The 13,735-nt window shown below is 37.3% G+C and overlaps 1 long non-coding RNA gene across 1 annotated transcript; it reads right to left on the minus strand.

Annotated features, from left to right (window-relative positions):
• Positions 1 to 3,702: 3,702 nt before the first annotated feature.
• On the minus strand, positions 3,703 to 5,058 carry LOC104891500 (uncharacterized). The gene is made up of 3 exons (XR_008968842.1): positions 4,560 to 5,058; positions 4,375 to 4,464; positions 3,703 to 4,113 (listed from the first exon to the last, which is right to left on the minus strand). It is a non-coding gene; the product is annotated as an uncharacterized LOC104891500 (long non-coding RNA).
• Between the last annotated feature and the right edge of the window lie 8,677 nt (positions 5,059 to 13,735).

Below are 13,735 nucleotides of genomic sequence, written 5' to 3' on the forward strand. Positions count from 1 at the left end.
AATTCTATTACTTTCAATAAGTTTCGATTTCATAAAATTATTTTATAAAATATCATATATTGCTATGCTAATCTTATCATTATTTTTTTGATGAATTTCCCCTAAACTACCCTCGCACAGATCATTCACCTAAAGGCCCAACAAGTCCCAAACTCCCCCCTCCAACAATATTGAAATTTTGCTTCCACCAAGATTTGAACATTAGTCTCCTATGTGGGAGATAGGAAGCCATGAAAGAAAGCATTGAGATATATTCGTGTTATATGAAAAATATGTGTCCTATTGTTAGCTAATTTGGAATCCAACATATATACATATATATACATTTATTTAGACCAGCGCTATGAAGTAAGCCAAGGAAACTTGAAAGTAAATGTTGTTTGATTTTGACAATGATCCTCCATCATTTGATGAGTCAGCAATGATAAACGGCTAATGGATATATGCCCAACTATCCAATGTCCAGGGCAAATTCGTAAATTGGCGTCAAAAGCAGAAATGCCCAACTCAGGAAAATTGGCGTAAAAGGTAAAACTTTATTACACTTGACGAGGGAAGTAAAAGAAGTTAGGAGTCAAGGTGAAAAATCTGGTGGTAGAGCATTTCGCTCTACACAATGCAGAGACCTCAACTCCTTTATGGACGCTACATGTCTGGTGGATCTTGGGTTTGATGGTAATTCTTTTACATGGACAAATGCAAGAGAGGGTACTGCTTTGATTGGGGAGCGTTTGGATAGGGCATTGGCTAACCATACTTGGATCACAGAATTTCCGGGAACGCAGGTAAGTCATCTACCAAGAACTTATTCTGATCATTGTCCTCTCTCTATTAACTTAAACACTTCCAACTCCTCCTTTAAAAATTTAACTTGTAAAGAAGCTTGGTTAGGGCACATCCTGATTTTAAAGATTTTTTTGTTAATAATTGGTTACAGCCTAGGGTGGATTTCTTATCCGGAAGAAAAAAATTCCTAAGTAAAATTCGATCCTGGGATGGGCATGTGTTTGGTAATCTTGCTTTGCAAAAAAAAAGAGAATTCATGCAAGACTTAATGGGATTCAAATCTCTCTTTCATTTCGTAATTCGGATTTTTTAATTCAGCTGGAAAAAGATCTTCTTTTGGACTTAAATAACATTCATCACATTGAAAGAAGAATCTGGGCTCAAAAAGCGGGGATTTACTGGCGGAAATTCGGGGATTATAATACCCGCTATTTCCATGTTTTGGCTAAGATTAAAAAATCTAAAGGAAAAATTCATGCGCTTCAAGATTCGGATGGAAACTGGATTTATGATGACTTGCTTTTGAAAAACTTGGCTAGAAATACCTTCATTAACATCTTTTCTACAAAGCATACCTTTAGTAAACGCATCTCTTCCTTTGTTTCTCAAGTATTTATTTTGCATGAGGATAGTCATGAGTTGATAAATTCTTTTTTCTAATGAGTAAATAGGTATCATAGTCAAATCCATGGCCCCCCTGAAAAGTCCGGGACCAGATGGTATCCAGCCCATTTTTTACCAGCAATTCTGGAGCACTCTCAATGATCATTTAGTCTCCTTTTTAAATAAATGTCTAGATGAGGGTATAGTGCCGGAAGCCATTAACAAGTCTTACCTTTGTCTCATTCCTAAAAAAGAGGCCCCTTCTTCTATTAATGATTTTCGTCCAATAGGTCTTTGTAATACTATTCTCAAACTCTTAACTAAGTCCATTGCTTCTAGAATTCGTGGCCTCATGCCCAAGTTGATAAATCCTTTACAAACTAGCTTCGTTATGGACAAGACCATTGATGAAAATATAATTTTATTTTTTTTGGTTAGTAAAGTAAAATTAAGCCCAAAACATCACATACACTAGTTTAGAATATCATTATTATTAAAGAAGTAGCTAAAAGGGGTAGGAATGTCATGGCTCTTACAATTGATCTCACTAAAGCTTTTGATAGCCTGGAATGGGCCTTTATTAGAGAAACTTTACTTGGTTTTAGGTTTCCTGTTAAGCTTGTTAATATCATCATGAGTGTTATCACTTCTCCTTCAATTTCTGTTTTGTGGAATGGTGAAATAACAAGTGATTTTCTTCCATCAAGGGGAATTCGCCAGGGTGATCCTCTTTCCCCCTATATTTCTATTTTATGCATGGAAAGACTTAGCCAATTAATCCAGGAAAAGCTTAATCTCAAATTATGGAAACCCCTGATGATTGCTAAAGATATTGGTCTCTCTCACCTTTTCTATGCTGATGATGTTTTTCTTTTTGGGAAAGCGTCATGGGCAAACTTGGATGTGATTCTAGGGGTTTTGAAAGATTTTGGAGAGCTTTCAGGATTATTTCTTAATGCCTCAAAATCAACAATTATTGTTCCAAGAAAGATGGATCATAATGTCAGACAATCTATTTCTGGTCACTGTAATCTTCGTGTTTCCTCGGACTTTGGGAATTATTTGGGGATCAAAATATCCCCTAATAAACTTAGGAAAACTGATTACTTAGGCCTTTTAGATAAAACTAAGGATAGAATTCGGGAATGGCAGGCAAAGCTCTTAAACATGGCAGGCAGATGTACTCTAATTAAATCTGTTCTTAATACCTACCCTCTTTATGATATGCAAACAAACATTGTTCCTATAAGTGTTCTTGATGATCTACAAAAAGATATTAAACGTTTCTTGTGGAACAAGGTAGGTCAAAGACACAATATTTCTAGAACCTCGTGGAATCAAGTCTGTAATCCCATGATGGCAGGGGGGGTTGGAATTAGGGATTTAAGAAGATGGAATACCTGTTTTATGGCTAAACTGAGGTGGAAATTTCTCACTCAACCCTCTAAACTTTGGGTTCAAATTTTGAAGGCAAAATATTGTAAAGGTTCTAACTTTCTAGATGTTATGCCTAATCAATCTCAGTCCGGTATTTGGAGGGACATTTTGAAAGGGAGGGAGCTTTTAAATCAGGGGCTAGTCTATAATGTTGGGGATGGGGAAGACATTTCTCTATGGTATCATCACTGGGTTGGTGATTAACCTCTATACAAACATCGAGACATTATTATCCCAGATTCTAAGGCTCATTGGAGAGTTGCTCACATTATTCGTAATGGGTCTTGGCATTTGGATTCCATTGTTTCTTTGCTTCCTCATGAAATTGTAATTTCAATCAAAGCTATCCCTCTCCCCAAAATTGTTGTGGTACATGATGGAATAAGATGGGCTTTTTCTAAAGATGGTCTCTTTGATATTAAATTTGCTTATCATAGTACTGAGCATAGTGTTCATTCCATTTTGCCCATTCCTAGTCTTTGGTCTAAACTTTGGAAAATCAATGTGCACTAGTACAGAAAAGGCAATTTGCGTCGGATGTGAGGCGCCTATTTGCGTCGGACTATGGTGCGACGCCAAAGCCCTCGACGCAAATGACTCAGAAACGATCTGCGTCGTATGCGAAAACGACGCAGATTAGTTAGCTATTTGCGTCGCACGTTGTATACGGTGCGACGCAAATGGCTACCTAGCCCAACACCAAGCTCAAAGGGTAATGTGCGTCGCACATCGCCTAGGGTGCGACGCAGATGAGTGATTTGCGTCGCACCTTGGGCTACGTGCGACGCAAATTGCAAATTTTTTAAAAAAAAAATTCTTTTTTTTTTTTTTTGAGGAAAAATAATAATTTTATGAACTAAGAATGAGGTTGTTACAAACGCAATAAAGATTTTGATTTCTTCACAAAAAAAAATCGTAGATTTATTATAATAAATTACAGAAAATAAAGAAAGAGAAATAATTACATAAAAAGAATACATAAATTACAAAAAATCAATCAAATAAAATTACATATCGAGACTAAGAACAGCGGCACCGGTTACGATCACAGTAAGAGTTCAACTAATCTTATTTATATACACGATTTCTTGCATTCAGTTGAATGTGCGAATTCCCTTAAAATCAAATTGTATACAAACAATTATATTCGTTTTATTGCTTCAAATTACAAATTGTATACATATTTGCTTAAATTAAAATTAAATAATCAACCATCGTCTCTATATTTGATCTCTCACGTCATCAACTTCGGCGTTTGAGGAAGAATTCTCCAGATCTGGGATTGAACTGAAAAAACCCAGAATAAACAGTTATACAAAATCTGTAAAATAACCCAAATTAAGACAAAAAAAAATCGAAATCAAAATCAAAACCAAAAGAGAGGGAGTGAGATGAAAGAACGAAATCAAAATAAACAAAATCTGTAAAAAAAACCAAATAACCGAAATCAAAAAATATTCACTCACCAGATCTGGGAAGAACGAAATAACCGAAATCAAAAGAAGAAAAAGAAAAAGGGTGAAAGGTTATATAAGTGAAGGAACTTACAGAAAAGGGATTAACTTCTTCTTCCTCAAAAGGGTTGGGATCGTAACGACCTGCCATTTTTGTGAGATCTTCCTGATAAAACCCAAATCACTGAAATAAAAACCCCAACTTGAAGTTATCAAAGAATATAAGAAACACAAAACAAATGAGAAAAAAGAGATTTTGTTGAGATTTTGGAATTCAACCAGAAATTGAAGAGGAGAAGAGTCTTTGGTCAGCAAACACAAAAAGAATTCTAGAATTTGGTGACTTTTCGGATATGTTATATGTAAGTCTCATGTGAATATCAGCGGCATTTTTATTTTTTATTTTTTTTCCTTTCTTCTTTTTCGATTCCTTGAGGCTTTAGTTTTGAGCAACAAATAAAGGAGAAACAGAGGAGGAATGTGATTTTGCAGTCCCAATATAAATATAAAAATAAAAGGTGGCTAAATGGCGTACGACCATTTGCTTTGGCTATTCATCCGCGTTAAGACTTAAGAATCCCTTCAGTTTTATTTATATTTGGTGTTCTTCGTTTCACCAGATCTGAAAACGAGAGAAGGTAAATGCCATAAAAATAAATAAAAAAAATCAGATATAAAGAAAAAGAAAGAATACCTTCGATTGCGTTTGAGTTTGAGGTGAAACGAAACCCCTTCACAACGGCCAATAGTTCGAATGAAACGAAACCCCTTCAGATCTGTAAACGAATGAAACGAATGAAACGAAAAGAATTTCGACGAACGAATTGTGGGAAAATTTCGACGAGTGAAACGAGAGAAGGAAAACGAATGAAATGAAACGAAAAGAATTTCGACGAACGTTAAATTTCGGCGAGTGAAAGAGAGGGAAAGAGAGAGAGAGGGAGAGGGGGAGAGAGAGAGAGAGACGCGGCCAAGTTTAGGTTGAGAGTATTTTTAGGGTTTGGGAAAATTAAAAGGAGAAGGAGAGGTTATAGAGAGTTCTTTTGGGCTGATGTGCGTCGGATGGGCCAAGGGGTCCGACGCACATTAGCCTTTTGCAACGCACATTTATACTGTGCGACGCACATCAGGAACCAATCTCTCCAACTGGTGCGTGGAATATGTGTCGCACCTTCGCAACAAACGACGCACATTGTTAATTTGCGTCGCATGTGAGGAGGGTGGGACGCATATTTTTGTGATTTGCGTCGCACAGCTCCCCACATGCGATGCAAATCCTAACTGTGCGTCGTTTCCGTTTAAGTGCGACGCAATTGAGGGGACGCAAATCGTCCTTTTTCTACTAGTGGTGCCTTTTAAATATAAAATGTTGTTGTGGAATGTTGTTCATGAAATTCTTCCTACTGCTGAAAATTTACAAAAGAAAATTCATCATTTTAATCCTCAATGCCAATGATGTTACAATCAAATTGAAACTCACCTCCATCTCTTCAAAAATTGTTTTCATGCAAGCATCCTTTGGAAGCGCATTTTTCAGTTTTTAAACTTAGCCAAACAGGTGGATGTAGCAAGTTTTTTTAATAGTGACTGGAATGAATGGACTCTGTTTAACTTCATGCAACCAAAAGGTTGGCTTGAAATCTTTGTTATTGCTATATGGCATATTTGGAAGAATAGGAACAAAGCGGTTTTTGATGGAGCCATGTCAAGATCTTCTACTCAATATAACCATTTTCTTATTGACCATTTGCATAACAATTATGCTTTCCTAAAACAGAACGTGACTAAGCCAAAGATCAATCAAACTACTTTTTGGAAGCCACCAGTTCATGGTTACCTGAAGCTGAGTACTGATGGTGCTTGAAAAACAAATAATAAGGCGAGTGGAGGTGGCATTATAAGGAGAACACATGGGTCTTGGTTCATGGGCTTCTCAATCAAGTTTGATGCCATTAATCCTGCAGCAGCTGAGTTAGCAACTATTAGAGAAGGCTTGTCACTGGCTAAAGATCATAACATCAGCAGATTGGAGGTTGAAACTGACGCCCAAGCTTTCAAAATTATGATGGATAGAGCTGAGAAAATTCCACATCATCAGCTCAACGCGATTATATGTGATATAGTTAAGCTTTTGAAAACCAACTGGGTGGTTATATTTCTTCACGCGAAAAGGGATGCCAACATGATAGCCCACAAACTGGCTAGGTTTGGTATGGATATGGAGATGGACAAGGTCACTCACACTGCTCCACCACAGTGCGTTTTGCAGGAATACATGCAGGAGCTGGTCCTCCAATGGCTTAGACATTAGCAAGTTCTACTTAAGTTATTTCCTAAACTTTTATCAACTGGATAATTTTGCTAACTTGTTTTCCAGTTTAGGTTTTGCTACGATGCTATGTTGTAAGCTACTGTTTTATTAACATAATCTCTAGTTTGTGTTAAAAAAAGACGAGGGAAGTAAAATGACTACTATTTGTCAAAAACTTTATTACACTAATAATATATAACTTTCTCTCTCTTTGAATATCCCCCAAAAAGCCAAAGAAAAATATACTTCCCCGAACATTAGATAAAAACGTAATTCCTTCATTTCTTTATACTTGCAACTAAAGAGTTTACATGGTATTTAAAAAACAGAAGAAAAAGCAAAAGGGACATGTGTCCCTTACTTAACCAAGTTAGTTACTTATCCCAAATTTTAACTTCATCCCTATCAGTAAATAAATCACCACTACCATCATCAGAAATAGAGCATTGATGTCACTACCACCAATATCACCGTCACAACCACCACCACTGAGTTACATTTTTGTTCCCTGACTTACTTTCCCATTTCTTATCCTCGCGAATTCCACCCTTACCTACACCCACTATCCACACTCAGCCTAATCACCACCACCACTTGACCATCGCCACTTGATCACAACCACAATAACCACCAACACATTATTTTTTTCAATAAAACTAACATCAAAATCCAAATAAAAAAAGATAAAGAGAGAAAAACACATTTTACAATAGATCTTGCAAGAAAATGGAAGAGATTATGAAAGAAATTCAAAAAAAAAAGTTAATTTTCAAGTTCCTACCCTAACCACTTAATTCCTACCCTAACCTTCGATTTTTTTTCTCGTCTTCTTTGCTCGAACCCAGACTCGCCAATTTTCGAGTTAATTGCACCACAAACCGAGATTGCTTTTACCCTAAGCTTCGATTCCTTTCATTTTCTCCACTCCCCTTTACTCCATCATCATAGATTCTCCCCTTAGAACTTATTCACGTGGATCTAGACGCGTAATTATGACAGAAAGATTCGATCAAACCCCCCCCCCCCAAAACCCGACCCAGCCTACTATCTACGCTCAAACGATAATCCTGGCAACATTATCACTCTGATTCAGTTAAAGGATGATAATTTCGATGAATGGGCACGCGCGATTCGCATGTCTTTGATCAAAAAAGGAAACTTGGATTGGACTATTCCTAAGCCTACTATGGCAGAAAAGTTAAGACGATTGGCGCACGGTTCAATCGATGTTGTGTTCGTGGTTGTTGAATTCTATTTCTCTGCGTTGATCAGCGTCTTATTTTGACTACGCTTATGATTATGGTCTCATCAGAAGGAGAGGTATTATGTTTCTAATTGAACCCGCATCTGTCAACTTAAATTGTAGCTTAGTGATTGTAAGCAGGAAAAAGATGAATCTTTGGCCGAGTATTTTTGTCGTTTGACTTGATTGTGGGATGAGTTGTCCTCGTTGGAAGTGGCGCCCACATGCGCGACTGGGAGCGCATATTGCGATGTCATGCAATTTCTTGAACAACAACGCTTAGATGATCGTTTGCATCGTTTCCTGATTGGCCTTGATTATGCATATGAACCTGTTCGATCTCATCTTCTTACGCAAACCCCTTTGCCTACTGTGGCTCACGCTTGTCAAATAATTTCTCAAGGAGAACGTTTGCGGGGAGCTAGCGCGACCTCCTTGCCTTTTGTCGAGTGAGAATATGGTGTTCAAGGTAGAATCTAAACAAAAACTCGTTCTTTTAATGACTCTGTGGTTTGCACTAACTGTCAACTGGAAGGACACATTGTTTCGGGATGTTTTGAATTGATTGGGTACCCTGAGTAGTGGGGGGACCGACCCCGTGGTCGACGTGGTGGTGTAGTGGCCCGTGGTGGTAGATCTGGTCGCGGCGGTAATAAGGAGGCGTACCAACCACGCGCAAACAAAGTCGTGGCTGGTGGCGGCTCGTCGGACCTGTCAAGGGGGGGCATCGACTCCTCTTCCGCGTGATGTAGTAAGTGTGGGACTCGCAGGCATCACTACAAAACAGTGGCAGGATCTCTTAGACTCAGTGAACTTGCCTAAACCAAAAGATCGGTTGAACGGCGAGTCTTTGTGGATTGTTAATACATGTGCTACACATCATGTGATAGAAAAATTCTCGTTGTTGTGTGATGCGCTCAAAATTAAAGGATGTCCGGTGAGTTTGTCGGATGGTAGTTCTGCAGAAGCTACCCATGAGGGAGATGTGATTCTTTCTCGAAATCTAAAACTCTATAATATTTGATTTTATTTGTCCCTAATCTTGATTGAAATCTTATTTCTATTCCGCAGTTATATGATTCCACGAATTGTATTATTCACTTCACTAAAACATTATGTGTATTACAGAACTGCAGAACGAGGACGCTGATTGGAGCGAGTGAACGGGAAGATGGATTTTTCTTTTTTCGGGGCGTTCCCAAGGTGAAGATCAATGTTTTGGACATGGCATCTGTTGATATTTGGCATAAATGTTTGGGTCACCCTTCGAAGAAAGTTTTACGTTATTTACCCTATATGAGTCTTTCTAGTACTAGTAATTGCAATAAAGATGGGTGCGACATTTGTTTTCGTGCCCATCAACCTCGAACTAGTTTTCCTTAGAGTAATAGTAGAGCTAGTAGGATATTTGAATTAATTCATTGTGATTTATGGGGGGGGCTATCAAGTTGTGGTGCTTCCTATTTTTTAACAATAGTAGATGTTTTTTCTTGCATTGTTTGGACCTATTTATTATATAATAAATTCGAAGTTGAGACTATATTTATGCATTTTGTGGTGTTGATTGATCGTCAATTTGAACCGAAAATCAAACATGTGCACAGTGATGATGGCACTGAAGTTCACTACAAGAAAAGGCCAAAACAACGACGGCTTCAGTTCAACGGTTCCAAAAACGGTCTTATTCTTATACTCAGCGACTGTTTAAAACTGTTGTTGCCACCGACTGCTTTTAGAGTGGTCAGCGACGGATAAACAATCGTTGTTGATCAGCGACCGTTCAAAACAGTCGTTGTTTTTATTATTTTAGATTTTTAGATTATTTCAATTTAAGCGATTGTGTTAAACGGTCGCTGATGACAAAAAAAAAAGACAAAATAAAGTTGCCTTTTCTCACTCCGCTCTCTCCTCATTCCTCCCTCTCCTTACTCAACCGGACAACCTTAATTCCTCATCTCTCTCCTCTTCAGATCTGCTCCTTCCTCCTCCCTCTCAATCCACCGGAGTATCGGACGCTTATTGAAGAGATAGAGAATGAGGAGAGAGAAAGTGAAACAGGAAAAAAAAAAGAGAATCTAAAAAAAGGGTTTCTTCAACTCCATCTCTAAGAATCTAAGGTAAGAGATTTTGATTTCAAGTTTTTATCTTTTTTTGTTCTTCTTCTTTTTTCTCTATTTATCGAAATCTAGGGTTTACAATTTTCGATTTTTTTGGAGGTACTGATCTGAAAATCTGTCACATTGTCGACGAAGAAATCGAAGAGATCTACTCTTGTTCTTGAGTTGAAATTGTAGTGTGTTTTTGTTTTTTCACTAATTTGATTTTCTGGTTGTTATTTTATCATGTTTGTTTACGTTTAGTTTTGATTTCTTTTTTTAGAAATTTTTTAATTGTTTATTTTTTCAGGGTTTAGGTGGGAAATCCATGAGTCCATCGGCTGTAAAAATGGAGGAATCAAAGCCTGCAAATTTGAACAGTGAGATTGTGAAATCGAAGCTCGATTCGCCGAACTCTGCAATGTTTTATGTCTTCTTATCTATGTTCTTCATCGACAACACCACCTGACCATCTCACCAAGAAATTCTTTTCTTTCTCTTGTATCCATATCTCCCACTTTGAATTGTGATTCAAACAAATTATCGTTACTTAGAGAAAATACACTAAATTTATATCTCTTTTGTTAATTCATTTGTTCCTATAATTTTAGATTATATTTACTCACTTGTTCTTGTTGTCAACTTATTTCATTCTTCTTCGAATCCAAAATTCAAACAAATTATCGTTACTTATGTTTCAAGTGATTAGTGCATATGTATAATCTACAAATTGATAAATACTCTGTTTTATGGTATTGAAATTAGAAGAACCTCACGCTCAATGTCTCTATCACGTTGAACTGCTAGTTTAGAATTGGAGAATACCTCTAGTTGTGGGAAGTACGTAGAAACATGAAACATACACAAGCTGATTTCTTTTCCACTTAAAAAAAGATTTGAAAAAAATGATATTGTTGGTCTTTGAAAAAATAGTGAAATCGAATGGCAACATATAGGCGGTAAAAAATTTGGTTGATTGGTAGTGATTCGATGAAGAAGAACCTAAAATTATATCTTCCATTAACACTTTGACAGTAATCCAAGTGCTTCATACACGTTGATTAGGAGAGGAAAATGAGAAAGTTTAATGGAAACTTTGTTAAAACAAGAAAATTAATGAAAAACTTAGATATTCGAGAAGAAAGTATGGAAAGCTTCAAATTTTATGGGAATTGCAAGTATAATTAGAGGAAGAGAAAATTGCGGAGTATATTCACAGTCAATTGCTTTGATAGAAGAGAGAGAAAGAGCTCCCTACTTCGGTAACTAGAGGGGGGTAGTGATTTGCGTTTTTTCTTTACCAAGAAAAGAAGGGCACCAGAATATTTGGCCCTCAAATTTATGGGGCCCTGTGATGTAGGCCTGATTGCACAGGCTCATAGCCGGCTCTGGTTGTGGTGGTTAGTTGCGCGCTACTACGGCTTCTGTTTGCGGCTTATCAGCTGCTAGTGGTGGCTAATGTATTCGTTTGATCATGCAGTTGTTATTCGTTTCATGTTCTTTTTGTTATTCTTGTGGAATCATTCGTTACCGATCGAATGATTGTAATGTATTGTTGTATTATGTTTGATTTGACAACTTGAATGATATTTCTAGTTGCTTCAAGTTTGTCGCTAGCTGGAGCTTGAATCATGGAGCTATCTCTGTTCTTACCCGGTAGTAGAATATTATGTAGCCTTGTGGTTCAATTAATGAAATGATACTATAATTAACATTACCCTCATATAAGAACCTCTGTTATGAAGTTGTTAACATTAGTACTTGCCACATTTCACATTTTTATGTTCATTTGACAACATTTTTGCTTATTTTACGTTCTTTCTCATTAACTTTTTATGCTCATTTTAACTTGTGTTGTCATAATTCCCAAATTCGGTTATGTGCTTGAATGTGATTTGTTATCGATTTATTGATGATTTGAATTTTGCGATTAACTCATCAGGTGATTTCAATTTTGGCAGGTTATACATACACAAGCTCGTTATTTATCTGATGATGCAGCAAGCCAGCCATCAAGGGAAGTTAGTCCCTACTTCAAACATTTTTGTAATTTACGAGAGTAGAATATAGAATATCTAAAGAAATGTGACTTTGAAGCTTTGTGGTCATCTTCAATCTTGCGTCTTCTGATTTTAAGGGAGTTTTTGTGTAAATTAGTTTACAAAGTACTCTGACCATTTCTGTGGAATGGCAAAAAAAAAATTTGTCTACAATTTTGCTTTGTGATATTTATTTGTTCTTCCATCCTTTTCTTCTTGGTTGAAATAATTTCAGTGAGTTGAATTCTCTAATTGACTGAGTATTCAATTGTTATGCCTCATTCTTTTCTATTCTCAAGTTTCTTCCTCTGTGCAGATTGTAAGGCTTCACCCTGCGTTATAAAAGGCTTGAATCAACGACCGTTTTAAGCAGACGTTAAAAGAATCAACGACTGGTCAAAGCCGACGTTAAATCAAGGGTTGTTTTAAACCGTCGTTGATTTAACGATTACTTAAAGCAGTCGTTGATTCATCGACAGCTCTAAACGGTTGGTGGCATATCCTCAACGTTGGTATAATAAACGGTCGCTGATAAGTAAGAAAATCGTCGTTGATAACGGTACCGACGGCTTGACGGTCGTTGATTCCTAAATCAGTGACCATATTTGCAATGAATGTCTGTCAGCGATTGTTGACCGTCATTGATGGTCTAGCGACGGTTTTTAGCTGTCGTTGATATCGTCTTTTCTTGTAGTGTTTAATTGCCTGAAACTATATTTTGTGCAACAAGGCATTATTTTTTAAACTTCTTTTACTTAAACTCCACAACAAAATGGGAGGGTTGACAGGAAACATCAACATATTTTAAATGTAGCACGTGCCTTGCGATTTCAGGCTAACGTACCTTTAAAATTTTGGGGAGATTGTATGCAGGCAGGTTGTCGTTTAATAAATCGAAATCCTTCTGTTGTCCTTGATTATAAGAGAGTGGGGTACTACACCAACTACCAATAATTATATGATCAGGCTCTGGAACACGAACGGATTGATCAAAAGGAGGCAGAGTCAAATAGGAGGAGAAATGGAGGAAAATTAAATAATTGAGGAAATAAGCGGGTGAGGAGTGGCTTGGAGCAGCAACAAAAATGTGAGAGTCAGCAAAAAGGCACCAAAGAAGGGAAAAACTTGTTTTAAGTGTGGAAAAGACCATTGGGGGAAGTTGTTAAGATAAGGAGGTATGTTTTAGGTGCAAGAAGTCGGGTCACAGACTTAGAGATTGTCCTTAGAGTTTTAGGAGTGGTGAAGGCTCGGGGAGGCAAACAGGATTTGTTGGGTGCAACCAAACCAAGGGAAGCCTTGAGGGTTTCCAAGGTAGGAATATGGGATTCGATTAGGAAAATCAGGGGAATTCCGGGAGAGCCCCTGGCAAAGTATTTGTTATGTCTGAAAGCTCTCAAGCGGATCTAAAGACTCCTACAACTAGAGGTAATGTTATTTCTGGCACATTTCCTGTATGCTCTATAAATGCTCATGTGTTGTTTGACTCTAGAGCTGCCAATTCATTCATCTGTGCTTCATTTGTAAACAAAATTCAAAAATATTCCTTCCCCGTCCATAGTAAATTTATTAATAGGTGTCCTGGATGGAACCCAGTCCCGGTGTGACATTATGTATAATAATTATCCTGTCAAGATTTCTGAGAAGGAATTTATGGCAAATTTTGTTCAGTTTGAATAAGGGGTCTACAAATATGATACTAGGGATGGATTGGCTGAGGGATCATAAGGCGGTTATAGAGTGTACTAAGCGGACCGTACAACTTACAA

The sequence above is a fragment of the Beta vulgaris genome, chromosome 4 (genome assembly GCF_026745355.1).
Source record: "Beta vulgaris subsp. vulgaris cultivar EL10 chromosome 4, EL10.2, whole genome shotgun sequence".
Lineage (NCBI taxonomy): Eukaryota > Viridiplantae > Streptophyta > Magnoliopsida > Caryophyllales > Amaranthaceae > Beta > Beta vulgaris.